General features: G+C 39.6%; 1 protein-coding gene across 18 annotated transcripts in view; it reads right to left on the bottom strand.

Moving 5' to 3' along the window:
- The window catches only part of LOC105938498 (neuronal cell adhesion molecule), a 111,710-nt gene that overhangs the window by 49,284 nt on the left and 45,209 nt on the right, over positions 1-17,217 (bottom strand). For 16 of the 18 annotated variants that reach the window (XM_036147433.1, XM_036147459.1, XM_036147438.1 and 13 more), the window contains exon 2: positions 6,895-6,974. The exons of 1 other annotated variant lie outside the window; for it this stretch is intronic. The gene's annotated coding sequence lies outside the window, so the exon portion shown is untranslated. Of the gene's footprint in view, positions 1-6,894; positions 6,975-12,913; positions 13,043-17,217 lie in introns of those variants that run through there. One more of the 18 variants, XM_036147398.1, reaches the window with a different exon arrangement.

Consider the following 17,217-nt stretch of genomic DNA (forward strand, 5'->3'; position numbering starts at 1 on the left):
TTAAAATCTGCTTTTGCTTTGCAGTAAATACAATTAAAAAAATAAGCAGAAAAAACAGCTAAATCCAACAAACAATAACTCAGACAACACAACTGGATAATCCACTGTGTTTCAGCTTACTATACAAAAAGAGAGATGCAGTTAATATTGGGCCCGAAGGAAGGTTGAGCAGATGCGAGGGCTGAGATACGACCTCAGAAAGAGAACACACAACCCCAGGCTGTCAATTTGAGTAAGTTTCACACAAAGCCAACTTTCTCCAGCATCCCTGAAAGACAGTGAAGAAGAGCAGAAGCCCCCTCGATGGGGGCCTCCCCAACCCCTTTCTCACCACTCAGGCTGTTTTTATCAAAAGCTGTCTTTGTATCCTTCCATTCATCTATTTGTTTATTCGTGTCCTTCTTTCTGAAACCAGTTGTCTCTTTTGGGATGTCCCCGCCCTGTTTTTGCTTTCTCACACAACCACAGAGATAGAAAAACAAGCGCATCTGCAGACACCTTCCTTCTCCCGTGCAGCAGACACAACATGCATGGAGAAAGCCTGCTCAAACTGTTTACCGTCAGAGAGTTGCCAGGCTCTTATCAAAAAGACTCCTCAGAAAGACCTCGATGCGTTCATCTGAAACGATGTGTGCCAGGAGAGGCCCAGGGGCCCAACGTGAACGTCTGAATCCCACCACTCATCTGATCTCAGGACTATAGCTGCATACTGGTACTGCTTTACAACCAAACGTGAGAGAGAGACGATGGCCTGCAGTATATAAAGTCTTTAAAACGCACCCTTGCATAGAGATTGAGGAACTTTTATTGCACTTCACGTATGTACTCAAACAAAGTGTTCAGCAGAATTCATCCAGCACTGCCTATAAACATATATCCCCATATACAGAATGTAAAACTAAATATTACAGACATAAAAGGTCCAGTCTTGTTTTATTATAATCTATTTCATATTCTCACTCACTATCTCTTTACGGCGTCTTTGTTTGACTGAAAACGATAAAGACGAGATAAAAAACAAAAACAACAAAAAAAAAACGAAGGGGGGTGGGGAGCGAAATGATGCAACAAAAAGGCCTGGCGAGATTTTGATTGAGGTGTCTTGCAATTCAAGTCAGTATTCTTGACACTTATTTTAAAAGAGGTTTCTTAAAATGAAAAATGTGAAAATCTCAACTCACATTTTTTTAACATACCTTCCTTATTTGCAGCTCTGGATTTTTGGAGGCCCAACAGTCCAAAAAAAATTATATATATATATATATATATATATATATATATATATATATATATATAGCACCACATCAAGGTTCTCTTTCATTGGGTTTTGAACTTGATTCTAGCAGGTACAGTGAGATACTGGGCTTGAGTTTTCCACCCATTTTATGTCTGCACGGTGTGTGCTCTTGGAGAATACTATAAAGGCATGAACCTTAGATCAGTCGTCCCATATCTTTTTCCTGGGATCCCTCCTTCTAACAGCAAAAATACTCCTTCATGAACGTGAACTACATATTTCATACATATACCTACAGGTATCTATGAGTTAAAAATGGAAAACTGAAAACTTCTATAATTGAAAGTTTTTTATTGGTACAATAAATTTTTAATTGATGTAAAATATCACCTTAAAAACTAACACCCTACTTTATTGTTTAACCATCACTTATTATTAGGATGTACGGTGCCTTAAAAAAGCATTTGCACCGTAAACAGATGTATTCTGATTTTGGATTTTTTTGTCACACTTCCATGTTTCAGATCATCAAATAAATTTCCTATCAATCAAAGATAACCTGGGTAAACACAAAAAATTTTAAAATGATGATTTCCTTTATTGAGCGGGGAGAAAAGCTGTCCACACCAGCCCGGCATGTGAAAACTTAATCACCATCCATTTATCAAAGGGATGAAAAAGTAATTACCGATCATTTGAATTAACTATGATTAACACATTTTAGACCGTTCAATTTTTTTCTTCCCACACACGTCTGATTATTACAGAATCTCCAATAAATCAAGTGAATAGGACCTGTCTGATCCCAAAGACTTTTGGGGGAACACTCTGTAGACTGATGAGGCAAAAGTGGAACATTTGGAAGATATGCATCCCGTAACATCTGGCGTACAACTAACACAGCATTTCAGAAAAAGATCCTGGCTGTTAAACATGGTGTTGGTAGTACCGTGGTCTGGGGCTGTTTCTTAAGGACCTGGACGACTTGCATTGAATGATGGAGCCCTGAATCCTGTCTTCAGTCACCTGTAGCCTGCAGCTCTTGCGCACCAATGAAGACAATAATCTGTGGCACACAAGTAAGTCCACCTCTTGATTATTCAAAACAAACAAATGTAAGGATTTGGTGTGCCCTAGTCAACACCAAAAATGGCTGGTAAATACTTGATTGCAGTTGGTGTTATCATGGCCAGCACACAGGTATTGAATTTACTTTTTCGCATACAGCCAAGTTGGTTTGGACAGATTTTTTTTTCCTTAACACATAAAATCATCATTTGAAAACTGCTTTTTGTATTTATTCTAATTATCTTTGTTTGGCATACAAATTCCCTGATCATCTGATAAAAAAACGCTACAAAACCTAAAGAACTTTGTAAGTGGGCAACTACTATAGCAGTTTTTAAAGGCTTGTGAGGAGAACAACCTGAAATCAGTCAGTTTGAGCTTTCGTACCTTTAGGCAGACCGTGTGTAAACATTAGTAAGGCTTGATTTCCTGTTCAGCTACTTAACTTCCCCAATTCATGATGCAAATCTACAAATCTGCACAGCCGTCAGTCGTCCTCCCCGCCTCTCGCTGATCAGACGGTGATGGACAGACGAACGCATGATCCCCAAATTCCAACGTGTGAAATAAACCTCTGAAGTCATCAAGGTTTCATCCAGACAGTTGTCCATCATTTACCTTGCTATCATTTTTGACATTAACGCCTTATACTCTCTTTTAGAAGGTGATTAATCTCTTTTTCGGGCCGAACATCAAAGCGCAGATCCAAACGCTGAGACATTTAAGTGCTGCCCAGCCAGGTTATCGCACCTGTCACAAATACCACACTGTAATTTCTCCTCAATCTCAGGTCAACTCGATAAACTCTGTTCTTCTTTGATGAGGCGACCAGATATTTGTCTACTGTGCGCTGGAGAAGCCTCAGATAACTTTCGATGTTATTTCCTTGTCGAACAGAGTGTGATAAGGCTAACAGCCCACCAGCCGACACTGGGGTAGCAATTCTGTGTCGGCTTGACTTTCTATTTGAAAGTATTACCTTCAGCCTTCTTGGTCTCTGTGTAAGGGAACACTCTGGAAAATTCTCCCTGCCATTCCCACCGTTGCTCTAGCTCAGTTTCTCCTCTGCTTCTTCCACATGCTACATCTTCATTTTCTCTGTGATGGACGACATTTCCTTCTCCAGATTCCTGACCCCTCTTCCAATTCTCAGCCTTATAATCGGGCTGAGGTTTTTCATGTGTGAGCATTTACATCTTTGATCTGTCCATCATCAAGTACTCAGTGTGGATCCATATTTCTAATTGTCAAACTCATTTAAGCTTGGCTCCTCTTCACCTTGCGGGATAACTTTAAAGCTTCGGTTGCTTCGGTTGCTTTATTTAGGTGTAAATACCTGTTCCTAAAAATGCTGTGAGTATTGTTTTAGTCTTTATCTATATTTTTGAAGACCTTTTTCACATATACCGGTACATGATCCAGAACTTTGAAGGGAAAGCTAGGAATATTTGAAGTAGGATTTCATGCTGCTGTTATGAGCAACAGGCAGAGATCAAAGTGATCTCTGTCTTTGGGTAAATGATTATAGATTTAGCTCATTTAAAGTTCAGTTTAATTTGGTTAATTTATAAGAAACAAATTCAAAACTAGTTTAATTTTTTGGCCTGCTGCAAACCAAAAAGACTCCATTTAAATCCAATTCTGTAAAACACAACCGTATCCACATTCAGTTCATATCAATTCAATATAGTTGAATCGAAAAGTCAGATTCTGATCTATTTACATGCAGCTCAAGTCAGTCTGCTTAAAATACAATGCAGTCAAATTTAACAGTGAAAGTAATGGAAGTGTGTGTGTGTGTGTTTACACTTCCAACACATTAAAGTCTGTAATCTATTTGAGGTTAGAGTCAATTAAAATGGAAGAAAATAAGGCAGATTTTGGTTTGTGTTAAGTTATACCAAAGTTTTACAGTTACAGTTTCAGGGCCATTTAACATTTCCGTCATACTATTCACACCATTTACTAAACGGCAAAGAAATTGTCAGAGTAACTAAAGTTTCCCCTGACTCTGTGGAGCAATGCAGCACTCCCTGACCTGCTACTGCACACTGCCATTTAGCTAGCTGAAAGAGGGCTGCAACACTTTACTTCTATTCGAGAAAAATAGAGAAGGCTGTATGGAAATATTTCCAGTAATGAAAAAACATGGAAAGTCACGGTGCGAAAACTACAAGAGCACCAACGTATCACCCTTATTAAGGCTGTTATCAAACTGCGGTTAGCGAGCTTCAAAGTTAGCATGTCTGTTAAAATGCTATTCAAGATGATACCATAAATTATAAACTGGATAATCCCAGTTTGTGATATTTTTGTTAAATTAGAACCAGGGCTGTAAAGAAAATAACATTCTGTGCCACACGTGTTTTACTTCTGAAGCTTTTTTATGTTTTTCCTATACTGTACATGCTATTTCAAAATCAAAGCATTACCATAACTGTAGTGATCAATTATTCATAAATTTAGCCGTAGTAGGACTATCATTTTCTTTTCTTTTTTATATAAAAATGTATTACGTCATGTTTTACAGGACATACAGTAGAGAGGTGATCTGATTTATAATTCTGTGCTAACACCACAATACCATGGAAGGGCTGTGTTGAAGCTAGTTCCACTCTGAAAAGCCATTAGCTTTGCTGCTCATCATAAAATCATATTGGTCCAAGTTGGACCAATATGATTTTAAATGCAGTTAACAGCTGGTAAGATAGTAACTACTAATGATAACTCCATAAGACCCCTGTTCAAAAAAGTTTAAGCTATTCTTTTAAGGCTTGCTCAACGAAAATACAGTTAAGATTTGTATATAGCTCCACACCTCAGATTCTTAACATAATGTAGAGAAATAAATCTACTGTTATCTGTTGTATTCATATATTTTCAATACTTGTTAATTTTACAAAAAAATAAGAGTGTTGAAGCTAGAAAGATTTGGAGTCCAAAATCATTTGGTTGTAAAATTATCACTTGTGCCAGAAGAGTATGTAAGTCCCACCGAGCCCTGTTTGGCATCCAGAACACTGAAACGATAATGCCACACTCCCCAACGACCATGAGAGAGAAACCGGTTGAAAGACAGCAGCTTGGAGGTAAACAGAAACCTCTGCGGCCTTCTAATGGAGGGTCCTGGCCCTGAATGCAGCTGTTCACAATAGACGCTTCATGCCTCACTGTGTTTCAAACCACTAAATTCAGTGTGCCGCTCCTGAGTGTGGTCCCTCTGTGACTCGGGCCATTGAAAACTGTAGACTCAGCCTCTTTGGCCCACAGCGCACATTCACGCTGCAACAGCGCAATGACACGGGTGAAACGGAAAGAATTCAGAGACAAAACAGAAGGACGGAGAGGAAAGCAAAAGCAGAGGAGAGAGAGAGAGAGAGAGAGAGGAGCATGGGCCGGGGGAATGCCTCCGCCGGCATAAATAAAACAACTGTAGCGGCAACACAAGAGCCAGATTAGCTTCGAGCACATCTGAGTCCCTCGGCTCTGAGCTCTGCGTGCCGGCTCCCAGCCGGAAGCGGCGTGCTGCGAGGCCGACGTGGAACCCCTCCTTCACAGTGCGATGGACGGTGGACTCACATCACACCCCGTCACCTCGCTCAAAGAGCATCAGATCGACTCGCTGTCGGATCATAGACACACTTTCAGTTCGGCACAATGAGGGAGAGCCAAAGGTCGCATAGAGCTGCTTTCAAACCAATTCTGTGTAAACAATCTTAAGCGTCAGATAACTACTTCATAATTATACATAGCGCAAAAGTATTCACATTCACATGTTACAACCATAAACTTTAATGAATCTTATTGGTATTTTAATGTGAAAGACCAAAACAAACAAGCAGATTATTATAAAGTGAGTTTTTTTTTCTAATTCTGAGCGGTGCGGAGGGCATTCTGTGGCTGTGAACGTGAAAAGGTTCAAGCAATATCAAATCTGTGAGTGTGCAAAGCCTTCCCACCCCCACACACTCCGCTGTAAGCTATTATGTGCCAACAGCGGTGAGGAACAAGGCAAAGTTCAGACTCTTAGGGATATTTTGTGATTTCTAAGTACTGCAGTAAAGCGGCGGTGGGCGAGTGGTGACACGGTTTGTTACGCCGAGAACCAAATGCGTCAAAAAAGACAGTCAAACCATTCAAACGCTGTTTCATTGTAATTCCACGGCAATCGTTGCTGCCAAAATTCCCCGCCAGCAGACAAATGGCAGTCAAGCAAGCCGTGACCTTTGCCTCACAGCTACGGTTAAAAAAAAAAGCAGGCATCCCAGCAGACTTTCAAAAGAGGAAGAGAAAGGTTGGGTAGATGCTTGCTGACTCATAATCTCCACAGAAAAGTGTTCGCGTTAATGTTTTTCACGGCCTTTCAGCGTCACAGATGAACATATTGAGGCTGGGGAGATCTGTGGAGTGTGGCAACCAAGTGACATCTATGTGTTTACATCCTGCGGGACTAGAGATGACTTTAAGGAGAACGTTTGATGTTAAAAAGGCTGGAGGTTCACACAGTTTTAAAAGAAAATGATGATATCAGAGGAGGGTGTGATGTGATGTCGAAAAAAACAGGTCACAAAGAAATGTTTCCAGCTTACCAGAGAAACCCAAATACCCTGTCTCCTCTTCCTCGCTGGGCAGATGGCTGCTTCTTCCTCCTCTTGGGCTTTTCTTCAGTCTGGTGAATTTAAGAGAATAAGTACATTTTATTTTAACTTACAGCGTTCAGATTTTTCTTCTTTCGTTAGCAGGACTTCAAAGCAACCACAAATGAAAATCCAATCTCTTTCAAAAGATTTCTCAGTAGGACGTTTTGTACCCCCCCACTTCCATCCACAATGGGCTCGCTTCTCTGTGTTTGGTTTTATTACAATCTGCTGAAAATCCCTTTTTGTCAAAACCATGGGATGCGCCAACAGTAAATCTCCCCTCATCAAAGGCTCGGCCTTTTTTTTAAAGAACGCGTGTAAACCTTTATGGGTGTGTTTGGTCTTTGGATATGCACTTAAAACACACCCAACTGTGAAAAGATTTGTAAGAGAAAGGAAAGCAAACACCCAAGCTGTGTAAACCAGTGTGATTTTTGGACTCTCAGACACAAACAGTGTGTAGTCCATGCTGACAAAAGGCCCAGAGCTGGCACACATCTTCACCTCTCGCATCTCCTGTTGCTCTCTTATATCGCTGATCTCTTCTTTCTTCCATCTATTTGTCATCCTTTACAGACTTTCCCCGTTGTGCCTGCCTATTTCCCCCCTCAGACTCTCTTTTTCGGTATAAGTCCCCGCCACTGTCTTAATTTTCCTCGTCTCTCCTCCAACCAGCCATAACAGATCCTTTTTCCTCCCTTGATGCCCTCTCTTTCATTTTCTCACCTGTGTCTTGTCCCCTCGCTTTTCCTGCTTTAAGGTTAGGACTTACATGTAAGGACAAGGATCTTTACACGGATCCTTACATGTCCTTACATGTAGTAAGGATAGTGTCTATCCTATCTATCCTGTAGATACTGTTCGGACAGAGCGGTACATTGGTAAGACTGCTGTACAGATGTTTTTGCAAGTCTAAAAATTTTTTACTTTTTCCATTACACACCTATTTAAATCATTTATCAACAGTTGTTCTGAAAAAAGAGAGAGATTAAAGTTATAGATAATGGGTATTTGTATCGGTTTCACTTCAAGACTGGTCTGTATCAAGTATTTTGGAGCCTCTAATAGGTTTTCTTGAAAATGTGTCTTGTATTCAGCTCCAATCATCTTCCCATGAATTCTGATCAACTTCCTTCTCCTTGATGGAAGAAAACATCCCTACGGCATGATGCTGCCACCACCATGTTTGAGAGTGTGGATGGTGAGTTCAGAGTGATTTGCAGTGTTACTTTTACCAGGTTATCACTCCGTTTTGCATCTAGGTCAGAAAATTCAATTTAGTTGTTGTCAGACCACACAACCTTCTCCCTCGTGTTTGTTGTGTTTGCTACGTGGCTTTTTTTTTTTCTTTTAAGTAAAGCTTTCCTCTTCTCACGTGTCCAAAAAGGTCAGATTTCGGGAGAGCATGGCTAACAGGTATAGTTTCTCCCACATTAGCTTTGGATCTCTGCAGCTCCTCCAGTGCCATTATGACCTCTTGGCTGCTACTCCGGTTAATACGCTCCTTTCCTGGCCTGTCAGTTTGGATGGACATTCATGTCTCGCGTAGGTTTCCAATTTAGCTAATCTCCATTTTAGAATGATGAACTGAAAAGCTGTGGTGGATTTCCTGTGTGGGTATGAAAGTAAAGGGGACCAAGTACTAAGTGTTTATCTTAGTATTTTAAAACATTTGTTTAAAATTGCCTTTGAATGTTCCAGTTAAACTGTTTTACTGTTTTTAATGTTCGTATTTGTTTCTACATTCTATCCCTACTTGCTTTTATTCCTATATTTTAATCATGTAAAGCACTTTGTATTGTCTCTGTACTGAATTGTGCTATATAAATAAATTTGCCTTGCCTTGCTTTGCCTTGACTTGCCTTGCCTTATCTTTTTTGTGAAAAAAGAACTATGCATAATTTTCCTTCCAGCTTACAATGATGCTTGACTTTGCGTTGGCCAGTCTCATAAGATTTGCAAATAACACATTGCTGTGGTACAGTACACTTTTTCATTATTTCAATTATAATTGGTATTCCTGTTCAGAAGCACTTTTTATTATACTGGGTAAAATCGCCCTTCCATTCTGAAAGTAGTAAATACATTACGTATTCAGAAAAAGGAGTTAAATATCTCTGTGGGAGCTGCAGGCCTGTAAAAACTTGTTATTGCGCTCATTCCCCTCTGTCCCTCATGGTTGTCCCACATGCCAATCATTCTGACGCGCTCACGTAACGCCAGTGTGTGTGCTCGTTCATTCCTAGTTTCCGCTTGCTGGCTGCGCAGGAACCCTTCTAGTGTTTATGCATCCGGTTAGTCAGTGTTAGCCGTTCATTGTAGCTCCGCTGCTCTCACTGTATACTTTCAACATGGCTGAGAGTCGCAAGAAGCGAGCTGCATTCATGTTTATGAGAAGAAGAGGACAGCCTCAATAGAAATAAATAAGACCAGAGGGGGTTTTGGGAGATTTTCAAGATGTGATCCCCATGAAGAGCGAAAGAGCAGCGTAAGACAGTCTTGCACATACGCAGCTATTCAAGATGGGACTTGGGGGAAAATTACCGACCCTAGCTTTAATGCTCTTGGAAGGCACTGTAAATGTTGAGCCACCTATCACAAATGACTTGAGCACCCGGTTATAAAATGAATTGCATCATCCCGTTTATCTCCTTCTGTCACGTCTCGCCCACGATGTCATGCTTTTATCTGTCCTCTCCCTTCACCTCTCTCCATCGTCCTTCAATGAGCTGTGGGAGATGTGTCTTGACCTTAGACAGCACGCCAAATGTCGAATCTCTCTACAAACATGGCGATGAAAGCACTTCCTTCAACAAGGTTTCATTCAAAACAATCTGTAAGGACTCTTTTGCTTTGACGTTATTTTTTTCATGCCCAATCCTCTTACATCTTTTCTTTTATAGCCTCTCATGGTGAACGCAGACATGCTCCAAGGGATTGACAGGCAAAATGATTGAAGAAGCCAATCCAATTTACTTGTAGCAAAAGGCTTATCGACTTCAGTCTGCTGCTCAAAATAAGAGTCTGGAGGCCCAAATGAGAGGAATACACATGGTTAAATACAAGCACTGCTTTTGGCGTCGTCACACGGAGGCTATCGTCAGCTGCAGGTTTCCTCCTTATTCAACTCTTTGCATATCTAAAACTTATCATGAGCCTTCTCGTCCTACCTTCCCTGAAACCATGCATCATTGATTTCAACCAGCTGTGCAATTATTTGACTTCGACAACATACGGGTCGTCAATAAATGTCTACTCAAAAAGGATTGGAGAAAACAACAGATAAGAAAAGGATGTTCCCATAGCCCTGGATTTAGAAGGTTTCTGACCCAGACTTTGAAAACACTGACATAGATGTTTTTCTCTTCAAATATCACCTTGTATTAGTGCTGACACCGTTGCTGACTTCACAGAAACAGTACAGACATGCACCTCAGAGCTCTCGTACCAAACGCAATTGATGGTTTCTGCTTCTCCCGTGGATTTAGTAGATCGCCGTGAGAGGCTTATGCCGCTGATAACTCTAAATAAGACACAGCAACGAAATGACCTTTCCACATCCTGTTGGAGGGATCCAAAGCCTGATCCCATCAAAAGCGGGCCTCGCCCCACGACGTCGGGCCCGCCGTCCCACTGCCCCACCTCTGCCCTCGGACCCCACAGAGCCGGGCAGAGTTCAGTCTAGATCTGTTGCCAAGGAGATAGGAAGAAGGGGATGTGGTAGTGGGGCTGAAAATAGCCAGACTGTGGCAAGTGAACGAGACAACAACACAGCTCTCAGCAAGAGATCCTCAACACCTCTGGGACCGTTTTCATGCTGTGAGTAATGCCAGAGTTAACAGGCTGTTGAAACTTGTACAGGCCCAGAGTAAAACCAGATTTTAGTCTAATTAACTGCAAGATAAACACAAGCAGCCTGATTTGGTGCTAGATACTGCTGCTCCTGTAACCTATGTGGATGATTTACCATCTTTCTTCTGAACACCTTGGTTTTATTTTCAATATTTATGCCTTTTTACAATGTTGCTTCAACAATCACAGGATCACAAACGTGTCAAGCTGCAAGCTAAGGATAGTGAGCAACTGATTGGTATCAGTTGATTCAATCGGTGAACCAGAATGGTTCTTCACAAATGCATCGCAAATGCATTACATTAGGTTCGAAGAGGTATTTCCCGGTCAACAACTTATTGTGCTTCCACTAGCTGGCTCAATTTCCCCAGCCACGTCTAGGCCTGAGTGCTACGACCCGTAGGATCGAGAAATCACCTGAACAGGCCTGTCTCACAACACAAAGTATGCTATAATATATCAAACACACCCCGCCCTGCGCTTAAGAAAATAATTAGATGAAAAACAGAAGTAATCGTTTGTTTTGATGATCTGAGAATAAGCAAAAAACTGAAGAAATATGCAAGGGCTGCACATAAAAATAATAAAATATTGGTTTTCTTTTATGGTAAATTTTGCCCTTTAATACTTATGAGTCAAATTATTATCATAAGAAGTTCCTAAGTATTTACTACATTATGTTACAAGGGAGTAGCAGGTTTAGGCAAAAATTATTAACAGGGCTCCAGATAAATGTGCCTGTTTGTACCTCCAGTACAAGGCTAGAATAACCAGCACCTGACTGACATGACAGTAAGGCAGTTTTACTAACAAGATATCTGCTAAACTCGCTTCAAAGCAATAAGAATGCCCTTGTGTTTTTTTTTTATTCTTTACACATTCTTAAAACCTCCTTTTAAAGGAGCTTTATGCATTTTTTAGCAGATAATAAGATTATTTCACTTAACTTTACTACCAAGGTTTCAAGGTATAACAGACTGGAGGTTCTTCATTGGTCTATGGTCTACAGTACACACCTGGAGAAAAGGGTGGTCACTCTGATGCTTTCTCTGGCATCTCTTTAAAAGGACACAGTTTTAGCAGCTTTGAAATTAGACTTAGACTTAGACTTAGACTTAGACTTTCTTTATTGTCATTCTGTATACACAGAGTGCATACAGAACGAAATTTCGTTTTCACACAGCTCAGAAATATTGCAATATTGCAAATATTGACACATTTTAAAACCTCTGTAGGCTTCACAACAGAAACCAGCCCGTAGCTCAAGTCAACAAGTTGATCAAGCTTGACTCCCAATAATGCCACATGTTTTTTTTCCCCCTTCTCTCAGAAGGAAACAGTATTTGGTTCCTTCCAAGAGAAGACTTCCTTCACTTTTTCGAGTTAACACTAAAAACATTTGAAGACTAGAATTTGGATGTATCTAACTTATTCTATAGAAAATACTTAAATAAATGTGTGTTTGTGTGTGCATCACTCATGTGAAGGGAGATCCACATCACCCATAAGCAGGCTGTGTGTTTAAATGTCAGCTAATGAGAGGTAGAATGCGGACATAGAAGAGGCACAGAAGCACCGTTGATGCCAAAAATGTGTGAAATTATTAGAATAGGAAAAGTGAGGACCTGAATTCAGAAGACCTAGCTTTTGTGGACAGATATGGGTTCTGTTTGGCTTTTTATTTTTGCAATGAAAGGAGAATAACTAGAATAAATATCTGAATAAAGACAGACACACTCACTGACTCATCTTCTGCTTCTTCATCATCTTTATCATTGTACTGTTCTCCTCTAAAAACAATCTAGTAAATAAGCTTTTACCGTGAACGCTTTTTATAATTCTGTTGTCTTGGTTATAATCCCTTTAATCAATAATAAATATGTGAAACATCCTTTAGAATGGGACCTGTTTCTTGCCGGTACCTTTTTTGATATCAGTAAGTTGTCACAAGTAATAATTTGGCTTCTAATATATCATTAAGTATTAAGTAATCATTGTCTTCCTATTTTATCCAACATAAAAACTGCTTTTTGTACGCCACCTGCAGATCCTATCATCAACACTTTTTACATAACCACTACTCGTTGACCTTTGAATAGGAAACACGATGCCTCACCTTAATCTTCGTAGGCATCAGTTTGGACAGATCCTGTCAGCTTTTGTATTTGCCGGATGAAAGCGGAGTTCGGCGGTCATAATCCCAGCAGCTGTGTATTCCTCGATGTATCGGCTGTGACTGAGTGACAGTAGAGAGAGAGGAGCTGTTTCCCCTCAAAAAAAAAAAAGAATCTGCCTCCACTAACACACCCACCAACCTTCCTCCCCCTCCTCCCCACCCACAAACCCACCACTCCCCTCTCTCGCTGGGATTAAAACGACCTTTTGTCTATCCACAATACGGGTTAAACATTTCCTGCTATCGCATGAACGGCCACCCGAGTCCGCAAAAGTTACCGAGTTGGGTTTTGGAGACGTGTTTGCGCAGGAGCTTCAGACTTTTTAAAGAAACTTGTTTGTTTTGGATCAGAGACCAAACGTCGAGGAGAACAAGCGGAAGACAGGGTGCAACATTGGGCTATATGAATTTGGCAGAACATTAAAGCCAACCTGACACTTTAATTTCATGTTAAGTCGAACTGTGCATAGTCTGGATGAAAACAACTGTCGGCTTTGCTAAATGTGCTCGACTCAATAGAGCCTCCTCAATCTTCAATGGAGGGTGGAGATGGACGCAGAAATAGAGCAGCAACTTAGATAAAAAAAATGGGGGGAAAAGCCTCCGGGCACATCCTAAACACTTCCTTTCTCATACAGTTAGAAGCCAATGAAAGTGCTCAGCTACACCCGACAGATGTCCCCGTGCAATCTAATCTAGTTGACTCAGTGAGGGGAAGCTTATTTATTGCCGACTCCTCACCAGCATTATCGCGGCCCATTTTAAAAGAATGGATGTGAAAAGTCTTTTGACGTCTGTTAGCTATGGTTGCAGAGGGCAACAATGGTTTGAGAGAATGGCTTTTCTCTGCACCCGGCCTTAAATAACCCTCCTCTCGTGACAAAAGCCCAGAAAATGTAACATTATCTGCGTCAAAGAGCAACGTCCATCCCGCTGAACAATCACTTAGCCCTCTTTGTCCAAATAGCTCTTTGCCTCACATCTTTTCACCAGTTTATAACTGTTTTCAGTGCTTTTACTCAAGACATGTAGAAGTTAGGAGTTTTAAAGTTATCAGAGGTCATGTGTTTGCGTTCTGTCACAGTGAAAAAGCTGCCATCTATTTAGCAACTTAAGTAATAACCTACTGCCTACAACAACAACAAATAATGACAGAATGTGTCCCACCTCCAGTTGTTTTAAGATGTGAAATTGTTTAAGTGATCCACTGAGCCACAGAAAAAAGATAAGAGGGTGACAAGTCTAAAAATTGAAAGAAATGTGGCATAGCAGCTGGAGTTCTTCTTCTTCAAAAAAAAAAATAAAACAAAAAAAAAACAAAACAAAAAAAAAAAAAAAAATATATATATATATATATATATATATATATATATTAGATAGATAGATAGATAGATAGATAGATAGATAGATAGATAGATAGATAGATAGATAGATAGATAGATAGATAGATAGATAGATAGATAGATAGATAGATAGATAGATAGATAGATAGATAGATAGATAGATAGATAAAGATATACACACAATGAAATAAACTTGGCAAACGAAAAACTGATTCAGGTCGTTATTCTAGCAAAGAGCTGTAGCTGCAAGATTTAGCATCAAGTGACCACTAAAGGTAAGGCGAAGATATTTACATACCCTGTACAAAAGGATACATTTCTATTGTTCTGACTCGGTCTGACATTAAATCCGACTAAACCTTTCCTGGTTCAGGTCAGTTAAGATTACCGCAATCATTTTTATTTGCAAAAAGCCAAAATAAATGTTGAGGCAATTTCTTCCGAAAAATCTTAAGACACTAAAAAAAATGGCTTTGTTGGCTGGTAGCCACCTAGTAATCAAGTTAGCAATATGCTTAGGACTCCTGTCTATTTAAAAGGCCCGATTGTGCCCAAGATTTTACTTACTAGCTGATGATGCTTCATCATCTCCTGTTTCTTTCCTGTTAATGCTAGCTTTTTGCGACGTGCACCCGGCCCTCTTACTGCAAAACACCCATAAAATATTTTATTTTCTTTCACACCATCTCTGAGAAACAGAACCTGTTTATATGGATTTGCAATTGTTGGTTTGGGTTGGTAAAATATCCTGTTTAAACTCAAATGTCACAACACAGACTTTGGGCATACCCAGGCCCTGTCTGAGTACCAACACACATCGAAAGCAGACATTTTCTCCTGGGTTCAAAATTTGTGTGGGAAGATTCTGGATCTTTTGCTTTCCATTACAAAAAGTTCAAACAAAGATTAACCGAAAAATCAAACACTCACAGGAACTGGGAAAAACGACAATGAGAAACTTAAAATCTGATCTTTTTCAGATCAAAAAATGCAACCACCATACTAAGCTCTGTAGTTTAGTTTATCTAAGGTGCTTGTTAGCTCTTTACTTGTTGATATCTGTGACTTATACGTTGTAAAACTGTATGGGGCGCTACCCATTCTTGCTATAGTCATAAACTATTTGTTTAGCAAAATATATTTTGATCGTGATATTTAGCCTTAGGTTTGAACTTCCAGTGCCGCTTTTTAAATAATCAAATATTTTAATATAAAATTATATTCAACTTTTTGGGTAGCCTTATATTTTGTTTCTTGTAAAACCTTATTCACAACAGATAGCAATGAACTCAATCATAATACAGGAAAACATTTTTCATTCAGCATAGAGGGGTCCAATTGTGGAACACAATATTCAAATTGTACTTCTGTCTAAATCCGTGCCCGATTCGTTCTTTGGTCTTTCTGTTTCAAAAAACAAAAACAAAGAACGAACTATACATGGATTTATACAAGTAAAATTTCAAAGATAGACTTAGAAATATTCTTCTGAACAAAACGTACTTAGGAAAATTATTTTGGGTGCCATTTGTTTATGTTTTTTTATACTGTCACTTAGATCTTTAATTTACGTAAGTATAATAAATGTAAATAAACTCAGGTGAGAGTCAAATAAGCCCCTTAAGATTTTCTTATCTCAAGCATATTTAGCTTTATTCTTGTTGAGATTTGTTGCTGTTTTTATATAGTGCAAATAAAAAGAACAAATGGAACAAACAGTTTATCATTTAGCAACATATTAATGTAATTTGTCTTTAGTGTTTGGGTTTCCGGTCAGTCAGAGGTAGGTGGCGCAGTCATGACTTGGTGTAGGTGCTGAGCATGAAAGCAAAGAATTCATGACGTGTGGGCGAGGCCTGAGAAGGACGTTTGCAGCTGGATACTTCTCAGTTACAGTAATTATAACAATAAAACTCTTCAGTGTGGGTTTACTGAAGCAGGACAGCTTACATTCGGCTATTTTCAGGATCATTTGTTTAAAAAACAAAGTGACAGGAAGCACAGAAGAAGAAAACTGTTTTCCATGGAGGCAGGTCAGCCGTTTATTCAGGCTTCAACTTTTAAACTGATCCCGACTTCTGCAAATGAGTTGCTTTATTTTATTTCTCTGCAGCATATCATCTGTGTCACTGAACATGTGGTAATGACAAACAAGGTAAGGGTCTGCATTCATGTAGGGAATCAATTTGTCTCCATCTTACAACCGGTTTACAGTGACTCACACTGTATAAATAATTAATGACTGCTCAAAGGAAGCATTTAGAAATATTTTGAATTCTGTTAATTACATTTCTTAACCCTCTTTGTGAGCAACATTGCATGCAGGCCACATTAATTTATTTTAAATCTAGGAGTTGTTTATCACCCTTTTTTCTAGACAGCTTCTATTTTCAGTATCTGACAGTTATGTTGCGTCATTTTTTTTGAGTTTGTGTTTTTGACTGTTATACCAATTAAAAGCGAAAAACAAAAAACACATGTCCAAACCACTCTACACTAACAAGATTATAAGAGTGCTAAAGAGAATTTGGAGACTACCAGTATTCATATCATACAGAAACTGGAGATTGGAAATTGGCTGCCAATCTCTGATTAGTGCTTCATTAATTTCAAAGGGAAAATAGTTACCTTAGAAAGTGCAACTTTTGCCTGTCAGAACTGATCAGAGACCCAGAGTGGCAGTCTGTAGGATACAAACCCAGAACCTTGAAGGTCTACATGTGCAACAGAAAGGATAACTCAAGATGGTGCCCTAATTGTGTGATTGATTTTATTGAATTCAGATTCAATCCAGCATTAAAGTAGGCAGGTCACATTAATGTAACAGTAACCTTCCAGCGTAGCAGCTAGAATTCAGGAGAACTATGGTAAGGAAGGCACATGACCATTATGCCTGGTGAG

The sequence above is a fragment of the Fundulus heteroclitus genome, chromosome 2, assembly GCF_011125445.2.
Source record: "Fundulus heteroclitus isolate FHET01 chromosome 2, MU-UCD_Fhet_4.1, whole genome shotgun sequence".
Lineage (NCBI taxonomy): Eukaryota > Metazoa > Chordata > Actinopteri > Cyprinodontiformes > Fundulidae > Fundulus > Fundulus heteroclitus.